The following is a 14,777-nucleotide window of genomic DNA, read 5'->3' as shown; positions in this document are numbered from 1 at the left end:
ATGAGGAAGACAAATAGAATTTTGGCATTTATTGCTAAGGAATAGATTATAAAAGTAGGGATGTGTTGCTGCAACTGTGTAAGGCATTAATGAGACTGTACCTGGAGTATTGCATATATGTCTGGTCCCTTGGCTTGAGGAGGGATGTAACCATATTAGAGGCAGTTCAGAGGCAATTCATTACATTGATTCCAGAAGTATGAAGTTTGGCTTATTGAAGGGAATTTGAGAATTTTAGGTCCATACTTTCCAGACTTCAGAAAAAGGAGAGAAGATCTCATTGAAGTACCCAAGATGCTAAGGGGAACTGAACAAATAGACAAAGAAAGCAAATTTCCTCCTGTGGGACAATTTAGAATGAGAGGTATAGTTTTCAGATAAGGGAGTAGCAGATTTAAATCAGAGATGAGGAGAAATTATTTATGTCAAAGGTTATGATTCTGTGGAATTCAATATCCCAAACTGCTATGAATACCAGAACACTGAGCAAATTTAAGGAGGAGATAGTCAGATTTTTCATTAGTAATGGGTTCAAGGGTTAAGAAAAGTGAATGGGAAAGTAGAGTTGAGACTGAAACGGGATCAGCCATGACCATATCAAATGGTGAAATAGGCTTGAAGGGCTGACTACTCCAGATTCTAGTTCTTACGATATTTTGAGAGAAAATAAAATGAGTAATATATTAAATTTTTCTCCAAGAATGGAAGAACTGTGTAGAATTTGGCATTGAGGGTTTGCAATTAAAAGGTACTCTAACTAAGCAGCTACCAGAGCTTATTTTACAGTTCTTCCTCTGTGAAGCATCACAAGTACTTCAAAGACAGCTTATTTCACATCATGCTCTTGTAAGTTAACAACATCTGACAACAGTACACACTCCCATCTCAAGAAATTTGCCAAATTAATTATGACAAGTTCTCAAGGGTAATAGGTCAGTGTAAATTAATGTCAGACCATTTTAAAGGAACAGTTGTAGATGAGAATTTGACTTCAGTATTCCAATACAAATTTTTAACAATTATTCTTTGGTATGCACACAATTAGAATGAAGTGAAAGGTGAAGCAAGTTCATTGCTAATAAAATATGATGCCTTTGTCCTCAAAAGAGGACATATTTTATTCCACCTAAAAGCTACTGTAGATCTACGAAAGCTTATCTTAACTTCTGGTTAATTGCTAGAGAAGGCTGATATGAAAATCAAAGCTTGACGCATCAACATTTTAAAACAGTGTAAGAAAACCAGAGATATGTATGGAGCTGTAATATTGCAAGCATACAGTGACACTGAACAGCTTCTTTTAATTTTATAAAGCAATGTGGTGCAATAAAGACTTTTTATACTGCTTCAGATATTTTCTTCAAGGTAAAAAAACTATAATGAAAATTGAGAATTACTAAGAACTACTGAAAAGTGACGACATCATGATATTCTGTCATAAAAACACTTGGAGTAAATAGAATGCTGCCATAAGAACAGAAATATCTACTAGCTCTGGGGCTCAAAAAAACATCAAATAATCATAGTCCTCATCATAAATGAGTCTAAATACTTTCTTGTCCCAAAAAATCTAGACTTTAACTTTGTAGCATTCATTAGCATTGATAAGCCCAAGTATCTGGAGTTGGCTTTGCAGGATCAGCCAAAAAAAGTAGCTATGCACATTATGAAGTTTTTTTAAAAAAAGGAATCTCCTTATTTATTACATTCAACTGAAACATTTAGCTTTCAGGGCTTGTTAGCAAATCTTCAAGAAAATAAAATTGTAGTTTTTGTGAAAAATGATGCAGATATCAAATCCAATCAGATCCCCTGTTAAGGAGCTCCATGGGTTGACTAATCAAGATACTGATGGTTGCTGATCAACAATAGTGGTTACCACATGCAAAATCTCCCAGATGTGATCTATCATAGATCTCATATAAAAATGAGAACCTGAGTCAAACATAAATTCCTTGAGACTTTATTTTAATTCTATAAATTATTCTGGTGACTATGCAAGAGGTTATAATACCCATAATAAATAGGAAGTATACATAACTTTTCATTTAAAAACTATGTTTAATATTCATTTTATCACACATATGCTTTACATTTTATATCTACATATTTGATATCCTCCATTTTCTTAGAATATTCCAAAATTTAATTGATAAATAGAAGATTTGGTTACAATAATGTACAGACCTCAATACAACCACACCTAACGTTATAAACTACTGAGAACCCATTGCTATTATCTCTCGCAGAAAGGAGCAGAGTCTCTGAATGTTATTAGTTCAGAGCTGAATCTTTCTACCTTCATTCTATGCTCTGGAGGAAGTTCTGCATTTAAAATTGTGAAGGATTTGACAAATGACAAAAGCAGGAAATTAGAGAGCTGCTGGGTGAACTGTTCCATTAAACAATTCACAATTCAAAAGTCTTTATTGGTGCTTTGCTGATCAAAATAATTACTGCATGAGGAAATATTTCTATCACATTTTAAAGCTCTAAATCAAAAATCGGCTGTCAAATAGCTGCAAAACCATAGGGTTAATATGTTACATCCTATTCACTTAGTTCTTGCTGCCTCTCAGGAGACAATAGCAAAAACTTCCTTTTGACTGCATGTCTCACAGTTTTCAAGAACTGTCAGCTTCTGCTTGGTGAGATTCCTAAAGCAATAATACGGCAGCTCTTCTCAAAAAAAATTAACAAATAGGCAATTCTCCTGTGATTTATTCTATTCAGGTGTGCAGAACTATCTACACATTGTATGAATTCTTTCTACAATTTACTGAAGCAATAAATGCAGCAAGTCATTGAGACAGAATGTACATTTAAATATTGGACAGGAATATTTCTTCATTATTCTTCATTATGTTTTTAATCAGGCAATTATAGTCGGTTTAAAGTGGTGCTAGTGATTGTTTGGGCACTCAATCCTTTCTGCATCACAGAAAAATCTTTTTTCTGATTTGACTAAGTGAGGAAGATGAGTCAATAGATGTTGCTACTTTGTAACTTTTTTAAATGGAGCAAGATAATGATTATCCCATTGCACAAGTTCATTTGAGAAATATTGATCTTCTTTTCCTTATCTCTGTTATCTTCATGTTGCTTTTTTCTGGGAGGTGTTCTATCCTAAACAGGTATGAAGTACATTTTGATGTTTTACCCAAAGTCAATTATGTGAGGCACAAGGCTCCACTGGTGAACGTGCCCCTTTACTGTTGGAAGCACAAACTGTGTCAGTCAAGGTACACTGGCATTGGAGACAGTCCTGAGAAAATTCACTTGGCTGATATCATGTATGGAGGCCCAGTCTTACAAGAAGTGGTCAAGTAGATTGGGTCTATACTCATGGGTTTAGAGAAGAATGAGAGGTAACTTTATTGAAACATACAAGATTCTTAGGGGATTCGTTAGGTTAAATATAGAAAGATTATTTCCCCTTTTGGGAGACTCGAGGACCAGAGAGCATAATCTCGGAATAAGGGGTCACACATTTAAGACAGAGATGAGGAGGAATGTCTTATTTGAGGGTTGTGAATCTGTGGAATTCTTTACCACAGAAGGATGTTGAGGCTGGCTCATGAGTTATATTCAAAGCTGGGATAAACAAATGTTTATCAGTAAGGGAATCAAGAATAATGGGAAAAAGGCAAGAAAACAGAATTGAGGGTCATCAGATCAACTGTGATCCCATTGAAAGACAGAGCAGACTTGATGGGTTGAATGGCCTGTTTCTGCCTATGGTCAGTCATAACTAGAGGCTCAAACAATAACTAGAGAGTAATAAATCCAGTCGGAATCACAATTTAAGGGTACTGTGCAATAATAAAAGGCTCTTGATTCAAGTTGTCCTGTAACTACTTCAAAATAACTGTAGCTAGAGAGGGTCTTCATTTTTTGCCTGATAGTAGCAGGGAAGTCCAGATTGAGGAGGTTACCAGGAAGAAGCATACCAATCTCTCCACAGATGGTTTGTAAAGAATGGACAGAGATTGCTGAGGACCTAAAGGAAATGACAGGAGAAATTCAATGGCAGTAAGTCACCTACTCAAGGGTCCAATTGATGTATTTCATGTTTTTTCCCCTCCAGTCTAGAGAACGCAGAACCATCCTACCATAATTACATAATTGATATCTCATCTCTACTTCCTGTCCCTCTCTTCCAATGAAAGAAATGCACTTCAGTGCAACTCCTTCTGCTTTCATTTTTATTCTCTGGACTGGCTCTTGCCTTTCCAAATACTGCTTTTTCTTCCCACACCAGCTGCTTGTTTCTAAATGTGCACACTGCTAAACTGGCACAAAGACTCTTCCAATAGTTCAACAGGGCTACATATTAACATGCACCCACTCTTCTTGTAGAACAGGCTGGCACACAGCAAAAGAGAAGTAACCAGAACAGAAAGAAGGACATCTGCAATGCAGGTCCTCACGCCAATGAAACAGACAACATTGATGACCGAGGAACGATGGTGAGGTCTGATAGGGCAGGGAAGTGAGGTAGAGTGGAAACAAAGCCCCACATTTGGTGGGGCTTGACAAAATATCTTGCATGGTATTTGGCTATCTTTGTCCCCATTCTCTTGAGACTAAAGTGTCTCTCTCACATGCTGTGTTTAATAGTCTTGTGTCCATGGGGAAACCACTCATACCATTGTGTTCATTTTTGATGAAATGCCACCCTTGCTAATTTGCTGTCTTTCCAGATCCATTGCAAGCTTTATATCCAATTGTAACAGAAGAACAAACAGCCCAAGAAGACAGCAATGTTCAACAATAATATACCGTATTAGCCTTAGATGGTTTTCAGGCATGTTGTACAGCCAGTGAGTACACATATGAAGTTCCATGCCATTGGTAATGAACAGACCCTTTGGTGGACCACCCATCCCAACCCTCACATTAGGGAATTGTCTGCCTGTGTAAAGCAGGTTGCTATGCCCATTCAATACAACCTTTGCTGCCATGGTGTCAGCTTCAGGTCATGACCAACGATATAATATAATGGCCTGGATTTAACATGGAAGCAGCTTGGCCACTGACCAAAATATTGGGTGCAAATTCATCTCGGCCAGTCATAGAATCACCAATTGAACTTTACATATTTTTCTGAATGCTGTGTATTTGGAATCAGTCTCTCACTCTCAACCTTCCTTCTTCAGTTCTGAGCCCAAAGGTAGATTCAACCCACAGCTCTAGAAGCTCCATGACTCGTGGGCTCAGGAAGCAGGACTCAAGTTCCTCCCATCTGGAATGGAAATGAAATTCTGTGCTGCTGCAGCAATCTGGTCCATGCTGGCCAATTGTAATTGTGTTCTCTGAGTTGCCATGGTAACATTCATGTTTCAATGCAAGTTGTAGTCACAGAAACATTAAGAAGCAGCAATATTATCAGTGTGCTACAAGACTTTCACCGACTGTATTCTCTATCACCAGGTGATTAACTGCCTGCGGTTGGGGCTTTTATTAGCTTAAAGGAGGAGGCTCCACTCTGAAAGTTGTTGACCAACCTAATGGCTGGCAGCAGCACCCCCTTCAAAGCCACTGGGAGTGGTGGGAATTACTGGGACCTGTCATTACGAAGGAGCCCCTGGAATGAAGGTAAGTCGGGAGAGACTGAAGCCAGTTATTCATGACCTCGTGACAGAGTGGATGTTGTTTGTGAGGGTTGGGATGGGTGGTCCACCAAAGGGTCTGTGGACTGTAGGGTGCTGAATTAGGACTGCCACATCAACTTAAATCCACAAGGACACAACCAGAGTATTCCAGTTGATGTCTCCACACATGGGGGTGGGGTGAGCAGGGTGGCTCAGTGGTTAGCACTGTTGCCTTACAGCACCAGGGATCAGGTTCAATTCCAGCATCCAGTGATTGTCTGTGTGGAGTTAGCACATTCTCCCCGTGTCTGCAGGGTTTCCTCTGGGTGCACCAGTTTCCTTCTACAGTCCAAGGATGTGCAGGTTAAGTGGATGAGCCATGTTAAACTGCCCATAGAGTCTACAGATGTGTAGGTGAGGTGGATTAGCCTTGGAAAATGCAGGGTTACAGGGATAGGGTAGTGGGGTGGTGCTGGACAGGGTACTCTTTAAAGGGTTGGGCTTGATGGGCCGAATGGCCTGCTTCCACACTGTAAGGGTTCTATGATGTCATATTGAAATGTGCTCCCTCTGCTAATTCCAGCAACAGTGAATAGAGTCCCTTAACTTTATTTTATTCATTCATGGAATGTTGATGTCATTGGACAGGCCAGTAATTATTGCCCATCTTTAATTTGCCCAGAGGGCAGTTAAAAGTCAACCACATTGCTGTGCATCTGGAGTCACATATAGGTCAGAACAGATAAGAATGGCAGATTTCCTTCCTTAAAGGGCATTAATGAACTAGATAGATTTTTTTGATAATTAGTAATGGTTTCATTGTCATCATTAGACTCTTAATCCCAGTTTTTTTAAATCAAATTCCAATTTCACCACAGTGGGATTTGAAGCCAAGTTCCCAGAACATTACCTGGGTCTCTGGATGAATAGTTTAGTGATAATACCAGTAGACCATTACCTTTTTGAGCCCTGAAAAATCATAAATTGGCTGCTTGAGGGGTTAAATTGTCTTATCTCAGTAAGGCAGTGTACTGTATTTCCTGAAGGTAAAATTCCAAAGGCAGGAAGATGCTAGCTGCTCCAATCATGCTATCCCATTCCGTTTTACAGTTTTCCTCAGTTGCGTCCCAGCGTATGCTCTGAGGCCTCATGAAATCTCAGCCAATGTGCTTTCTTCTTACTGGAACATGAAATGTTCCTCCCTTCTCCACAACACTCTAGATGGCTCTCTAAGGTCTCTGTCATTGACTATCCTTCAGAGAATGTAGCTGAAGCTAACAATGGCAACTAAGCTAGAATGTGACCCAAGGCCCATCTTTAAGCTGCCAAAGTCTCCCTGAAATCAAATGTGTGCCCAATGTAGTTTTGAGACAAGGACTAAAGAAGAGTTCAGATTGTTTTTGCTCTATATCAAATCAACTACCTCTACCAGCAATATACTGGTGTTCACAAATCAGAGGAAAATAAGAGTTAATTATGTGAGTCCACTGGCTGACTTTGGGTGGTTAAGATTGAAAGTTGCATAAATGATTAAGTTGACTTATAATCTTTTATGATGACAGATAATACTTATTCAACATTGGTACAGCATGCAGCTAAGCATGAAACACACTGTTGACCAGCCTCATGATCAACAGGGGCAAACCTGGGCCCACACCTCCTCCCTCAGCTCCATCCAAGGCTCCAAAGGAGCCTCTCACATCAATCAAAGTTTCACTTGCACATCCACCAATGTCATTTATTGTATCCGTTGCTCCCAATGTGGTCTCCTCTACATTAGGGAGACTGGACGCCTTCTCGTAGGGCGCTTCAGGGAACATCTCTGGGGCACCCGCACCAATCAACTCCACCGCCGCATGGCCCAACATTTGAACTCCCCCTCCCACTCTGCCGAGGACATGCAGGTCCTGAGCCTACTCCACCACCACTCCTTCACCAGCCGACGCTTGGAGGAAGAATGCCTCATCTTCCTCCTTGGAACACTTCAACTCCAGGCATCAATGTGGACTTGACCAGTTTCCTCATTTCTCCTCCACCTACCTTACCCCAGTTCCAACCTTCCAACACAGCACCATCCTCATGACCTCTCCTACCTGCCAATCTTCCCTCCCAGCTATCCGCTCCACCCTCCTTTCTGACTTATCACCTTCATCCCCACCCCATCCACCTATTGTACTCTTTGCTACCTTCTCCCCATCCCCACCCCCACTCCCTCCCTCCCATTTATCTCTCCACCCTTGGCCTTGGATGCTGCCTGACCTGCTGTGCTTTTCCAGCACCACTCTAATCTAGAATCATGATGTACTGAGTCTGCACTTCTTAAAAAGAACCTTACCCCTTAAAGGCAAGGTGCATTCAGGTTACAGTATCTTGTCAAAAATTCTCAGAAAAACTTTGATGTAATCGGAGGAAGATGGTAATGGAACAACAGAGCAATAGAAGGATGGATGGACGAGAGTGGGGAGATAGCTCCTCATGCAGCTGAGTCTATAACTGGCTGGGTGTGATTACCAGGGAAATATTAACTGGACTCACAATGTTAAAGGAACACAGTTTACAAATCAATGTCAGATGCTGTTTGACAACACCAGTATCCCAGTCTGTACATTTCTGACACATGCCCAGCTCATCCACACTGGCACTCTTACACTCAAGTTACTCCATGGTGGAAGTGTCAAGAAACAGTTTTTTTGAGGTAATGTACTAATACATGGTGTTTTTTGTAAAAAACATTGAGTCGATGTATAAAATCTCCCCATATTGTTTACATACCAAACACTCGTATTTACTGGATTCTGCTGTCTCAATCTCTTGCATAGCATTCAGTGTGACTTTCTAAATGCAGGAATGCTTCACAGCCTTGATGTTTTACACAAAATTCACAATTCTCTTGATTGCCATGGGTATTTAAAGTTAAATTGCAAGGAATTCTGTCATTGCTGTTGATTCATTTACAGATTGCAGCATTTGCTGTTGTCCTCAGTTGTTTCCATAAGATCTAATTATTTAGTTGGTGATTGATGCTGACAGACCTTTGTTGCTGTGTTCTCTGTAGTGAAGTATTACACCCACAGATAACAGCACTTACAGAAGTTACAACATGCTGGCACAAGCTTGTCTAGAACTGACTAGACCAGTCAACTTTGCAATGTACAAGGGTGGTATTTCACTTCAAATATTATTCTGTAGACTCAAGCTTGTAACATTGTTACTTTTATATAGAACAAATACAGTACAAGCATATGACAAGAATGATAGTCATGAGAATTGAAATGTTATTTGAGTCGCACGGTGGCACAGTGGTTAGCACTGCTGCCTCACAGTGCCAGAGACCCGGGTTCGATTCCCGCCTCAGGCGACTGACTGTGTGGAGTTTGCACATTCTCTCCGTGTCTGCGTAGGTTTCCTCCGGGTGCTCTGGTTTCCTCCCATAGTCCAAAGATGTGCAGGGCAGGTGAATTGGCCATGCTAAATTGCCCCTAGTGTTAGGTAAGGGGTAGATGTAGGGGTATGGGTGGGTTGTGCTTCGGCGGTGTGGACGTGTTGGGCCGAAGGGCCTGTTTCCACACTGTAAGTAATCTAATCTAATCATCTAAATTCAGGCCAGTGTTCTTAAAAACACATCAGATTAAGGTATCAGTTTTCATAGGCGAGCATAAGAAGGACAGGGATATTGGGTGTAGGATTTTACAATGAGTGGTTGTGACATGAATAAACAAATTCCCCTTTATTCTATATAAATTAAGTAAAGCAGTTTCCATGCTGAACTTTGTATTTGCATTTCCCACTTGGCCCAATCTTATCACTTACCCATATACAAAAGTGCCCCCTCTATGCACTGAACACATTGCTAACCTTGTTCTCCACTTTTTTTTGCATCAACATATTAATTTTGCTAAGATATATTTTTTCCTGGACCCCTCCCAAATAGGTTTATCATGTGTGATTTAATTTATTCCTGGAGTTTTCATCAAATGACTTGCCTTCATGTTCCAGCCATTAATCAACCTATATATTTATCCTTGTGAAACTGTTTTGCAGTAAAATTAGAAGCCACAACGACCTGTTGTCCAATTAGATGAATGTTGACGATCAGCCAAATAGCCCTTTTTTACCCCATTTCCAATACTTTTCTAACTAGTAAAGATCAAAGAAAACAACAAAATCAATTAATTGTTTTTAATATCTTTGTGCTTTTTTCTCGTGGGTTGCACACAGCAATGCCCTGGTGATTGATCCTGAATTCTTGGAGACCCCAGGTTAATCCTGGAGAGTGAGCATCCCTATTTGCAAATATTGGACATGACAAATTGCAAGCAACCTAATTGTTCGGGGAAGAATCGTTTGACAGTTTCAATAGCATCACATGAATTGGATGATGAGAGTCAAAAGCTGAAGACACAGAAACCTATTTTTTCAACATCAGCTTTGATTGGAGTGGAATTGCAGCCCATTCCAGACACATCCTGTTGACTGGAGCTTCTTGTCTAGGCCTGGAGCAGTTTCATACCATAATGTGAATAGAGACATAAGATTAGATTAGATTACTTACAGTGTGGAAACAGGCCCTTCGGCCCAACAAGTCCACACCGCCCCGCCGAAGCGTAACCCACCCATACCCTACATCTACATCTACCCCTTACCTAACACTATGGGCAATTTAGCATAGCCAATTCACCTGGCCTGCACATCTTTGGACTGTGGGAGGAAACCGGAGCACCTGGAGGAAACCCACGCAGACACGGGGAGAACGTGTAAACTCCACACAGTCAGTCGCCTGAGGCGGGAATTGAACCTGGGTCTCAGGCGCTGTGAGGCAGCAGTGCTAACCACTGTGCCACCGTGCCGCCCAAAGCACAGAGAGCACAGAGAGAGCTGGTCAGTGAACTGCCTTCATCTCCCCCTACTGCTTTACATTTGTTTTACAGATTGTCCCTGAGTAGGTCCCAAAACAGACCATCTGTCATTGATCGAGGACTGGAAATGACAATGACAAACACAATGACCCTGCAAAGACATCCTCACTGATAACTGACAGTTTGTGCCAAAAGTGGAAGAACTCACAGACTAGTCAAACAACCTGACATCATGATTCTCATAGTATCACACCTTATAGACAATTTATCCCTTGCCAAACTGGTAGAGGAGACCCACTAGAATAACAATAGAGGGATAAACAGACAGGAAGGTTGCTCAACACTAACCCGTGAGTCCATGAAATCTCATGGTATGCAGTCAGTCTCTCTTCAATTTTTGTTTCAAATTTCCCTCTGCCAATCTTTGAATGCTAGTCTTCAGCACATGCCAAATAAGCCAGCTCTCAGTGCATTCCTGCACAAAGTCAAGTAACTGATGTCATATTTGCCAGGCAACATCTTAATCATTTGCCAGCAGAAAGGAGATAGTAAGAGGAAAGGGCACACAGACTTTACAGCTTGATTAGCTTTCCAGGCTGCCAGGGTCTTTTGAATACAGTCCATATGGCTAACAGGATTCCACATGTCAAGCTTACTACTTACATCACCAAGAACAAATTCCTTCATAAATATGCAAATTGTTTGACACCAAAGAAATATCATCTTGCAGCTTAATGCCTCTTGTTTGAGAGTCGACACAATGTCTTTAATCTACAATTGACTGAGATGCGTGCTGGGCCAACCATATATACCATCTTAAGTATTTGATCCTAAGTAAAGAGCTTATATTTGCTGTCTTTCATTCAATTGATTCAACAACAGCAACTTACAATTATACCTTTTATATAGGAGGAAGTCCCTGGTGCTTACACGGGAATGTAATTAAATAAAAATTGATAACAAAGATCAGGGCCAGTGTACCAAATGGGAAAAATAGGCAGTCACTCAGAGCAGCAAAAAAAAAAGCAAATTTCTAGTATCTAAGTATCATATAATATAAGTGCAAAAAAGTTAATTTTAAACCTTTATTTATTGTTTTTAGAGTTGTTTGTCTCAGTGCATAAAGCATATTTAGTTGACTCTTAACTGCCTTCTGAAATAACCTAACAAGCCACTCAGTTTACTCAGCCACTCCTCGGTTTAAAGAAAGGAAAGAAACCAGTTAGACCCCTGGAAATGACAATGACAAACACAGCCTTGTTGACTCTGCAAAAACATTCCGATCAACAACTGGAGGTTTAAGCCAAAATTGAAAGTGCTCTCCCAAAGACTAGTTAAGCAAAACCCTGACATCACAATACTCTTAGAATCACACATTACAGAGAATTGATCCCAGGAACCACAATCAGAGTCCCTTGGTATTGTTGTCCCATCAGGAGAGGTGACCCACTTGAGGTAGCAGCACTGAGGTACATAGGAAAGAATTGCCCTTAGATCTCTCAATATTGATCCCATATTCCATGACATCTCATGGCATCAGGTCAAATATGGACAAAACATCTCCTGCTGATTATCACCTAATGACCCTCCCCATCCACTCAGCTAATGTAGTAATATTGCTCCATATGGAAGCACCACTTTGAGGAAGGATCGAGTATCTCAAGAACACAGAATGAATCCTGATAAAGAGACATCAATGTCCATCACTAATAGAGACATAGTAAACCACTATTGAACAAGGTAGGTGAATGCTAAAGGACATTACTCCCCAGCTTGGGTATGCAGCAGTTCATGAGGGAACCATGTAGGAAGACTATACTTGGCCTTGACCTCAGTCCTTATGTAAACCAGATTCTGCATTCTCATTGAAGATGCCCTTTATTTTATTGTGTGGCACTATCAACGTGCTGAATGAGATAGATTTGAAACATGCTAGCGACTCAACACTGGGCACTGATGAGGCACTATGGGCCATCAACAAAAGCAAAATGGTATTCAATCACAATCTGTATCTTCATAGTCCAGCATTTCCACTATTCTATCATTAACGTCAAGCCAGGATATTCATTCTTATTTAATGAAGCATGCACGAACCTTCCCAGGAGCAATGCCAGGCATATCTAATAGGGAAGTGTCAGTCTGGTAAAGTGACAACGTTATAACAGAGGACTACTTGCATTCCAAACAGATACAACATGCAATAGACAGAACTAAATGATGCCAAAATGGAAGGATCAGGTACAAGCTCTGGAGTGCAGCTGCATACATTCATGAATGGTGGTGGACAACTGAATGAATAATAGCAAGTGGACGCTTCATAAATATCTGCATCCTCAATGAAGGGGAGGACAGGCACATCAATGTGAAAACCAAGACTGATGTGCTTGCAGTCACTTTCTGCCAGAAGTACCAGGTGGATAATCCATCTCAGCCTTCTCCTCAGGTACCCATCTTCAGTCATTCACAATTAGTTGCTCAGCATTATCTCAAGAAATGACAGAATAATAAACGCTATAAAAGTTATGGGCCCTGACAACATTCTCACAACACTACTGAAAACTTATTCACCAGAGTTGGCCCAGTCCCTAGACAGGTACAGTGATGAAACTAGCATCTAACTTGGAAACGGGGAAAATTGCCGAAATATCTCCTGCCCACAAAAAAAGGATGAATCCAATCTGGTCAGTTATTACCCGAACAGTTTACTCTTGATCATTAACCAAGTAAAGAAAGGGTTGTCTACAATATTGTCACGAGACACTTACACAGCATTATTTCTTCAGTTTGGGTTCTACTAAGGCTATTCAGTTCCTGATCTCATTACATTGTTGGTCCAAACATAGATGAAAGAGCTGAAATCAAAATGGGAAGTGAGAGTGGCTGTCCTTGACATCAATGCAATGTTTGACTGAATGTGATATCAAAGAGCCTTGGCAAAACTGGAGCCAATGGGAATCAGTGGACAATTTTCCACCTAGTAGAAAGAAAGATGAGTATGGTTGCTGGAGGCCAATCATCTGAGCTTCATCTGAGGAATTTCTCAGCAAAGTGTACCAGGACCAACCATCCTCAGATACTTCATCAATGACCTCCCTTCATCATAAGATCAGAAGTTCACTGATCATTGCAGATATTCATGATATTCAGGACCATTCACGACTCCTCAGGTTTTGAAACAGTCTGTATGTCCATATTCAGCAAGGCATGGACAACATCCAGGCATGAACTGATAAGTAGTCACACCAATTGATGTCACACCAATTATGTACCTCTCATTAACCATCTCCAATATGGGAGAATCCAAACATCTCCCCTTGATAAACGGAAGTGGGCACTGCAGATGCTGGAGATTAGAGTCAAGTTTAGCTTGGTGCTGGAAAAGCACAGCAGGTCAGGCTGCATTCAAGGAGCAGGAAAATTGACATTTTGGGCAAAAGCCCTTCACCAGCAAAGGGCTTCACCTCCCCTTGATAATCAATGGTAATGTCATAGCTGAATTCTGTATAAGCAATATCCTGAAGGCATTATTATTGACAGGAACTATGTTGAACCAGATAATGATTGCTTTGGCTAGTGGAGCAGGTCAGAGGCTGGGCATTCTGTGATGAGGAACTGATTCCTCAAATCCCATCCACCATCTACAAGACACAAAACATCAATTTGATGGGACACTCCCCATTTGTTTGGATGAGTACAGATCCAGCAACTCACAAGAAGCTTGACACTATGCAGGACAAATCAATTGGTTTGATTAGCATTCCATCCATGACATTCAACGTTCTGTTCATGATTGATGCCTGGTGCCGATAGTATGAACCATCTCCAAAATGCACTGTGGTAACCCGACAAGCTCCTTTGCTGATACATTACAAATCCATAACCTCTCCCACCTCGAAGGACGGGAGTAGTACATGCATGGCAAGTTGCCCACCAAGGTACATATCACCATTCCTTCACCATTGTTGGGTCAAAATCGTGTCCTAAAGCAGTGTGTGAAAGCTTATACCACATGGCAGGCGCTACACTATGGCTAAATGTGAAGTTATACACTTTGATGTGAAAAAAAGAGAGGAAGAGTACTATTTATACAATGATATATTGGCAAGTGCTAAGGGATCTGGGTGTCTTTGTACACAAGTCAATTAAAGCAGACAAGCAAGTGCAGAAAGCAGCTTGGAAAGTCACTGGTATTTTGGGCTTCATTGTAAGAGGATTTGAGTTCAGAAGTAGGGACATCTTACTGCAGTTTTATTGGGCCTTGGTGAGACCACACTTGGAATATTGTACAAAGTTAAAAACCACACAACACCAGATTATAGTCCAACAG

At 40.7% G+C, this 14,777-nt stretch overlaps 1 long non-coding RNA gene across 1 annotated transcript in view; it reads left to right on the top strand.

Annotated features, from left to right (window-relative positions):
- Nucleotides 1-14,777, top strand: part of LOC140492047 (uncharacterized) — a 421,161-nt gene that overhangs the window by 236,265 nt on the left and 170,119 nt on the right. Inside the window, exon 2 of the long non-coding RNA XR_011963481.1 lies at nt 5,434-5,598. This is a non-coding gene — a long non-coding RNA (uncharacterized lncRNA). The remainder of the gene's footprint in view (nt 1-5,433; nt 5,599-14,777) is intronic.

This window comes from Chiloscyllium punctatum, chromosome 20, assembly GCF_047496795.1.
Source record: "Chiloscyllium punctatum isolate Juve2018m chromosome 20, sChiPun1.3, whole genome shotgun sequence".
Lineage (NCBI taxonomy): Eukaryota > Metazoa > Chordata > Chondrichthyes > Orectolobiformes > Hemiscylliidae > Chiloscyllium > Chiloscyllium punctatum.
Note: the sequence above shows the minus strand (reverse complement) of the source record. Positions and strands in the feature narration are given on the sequence as shown.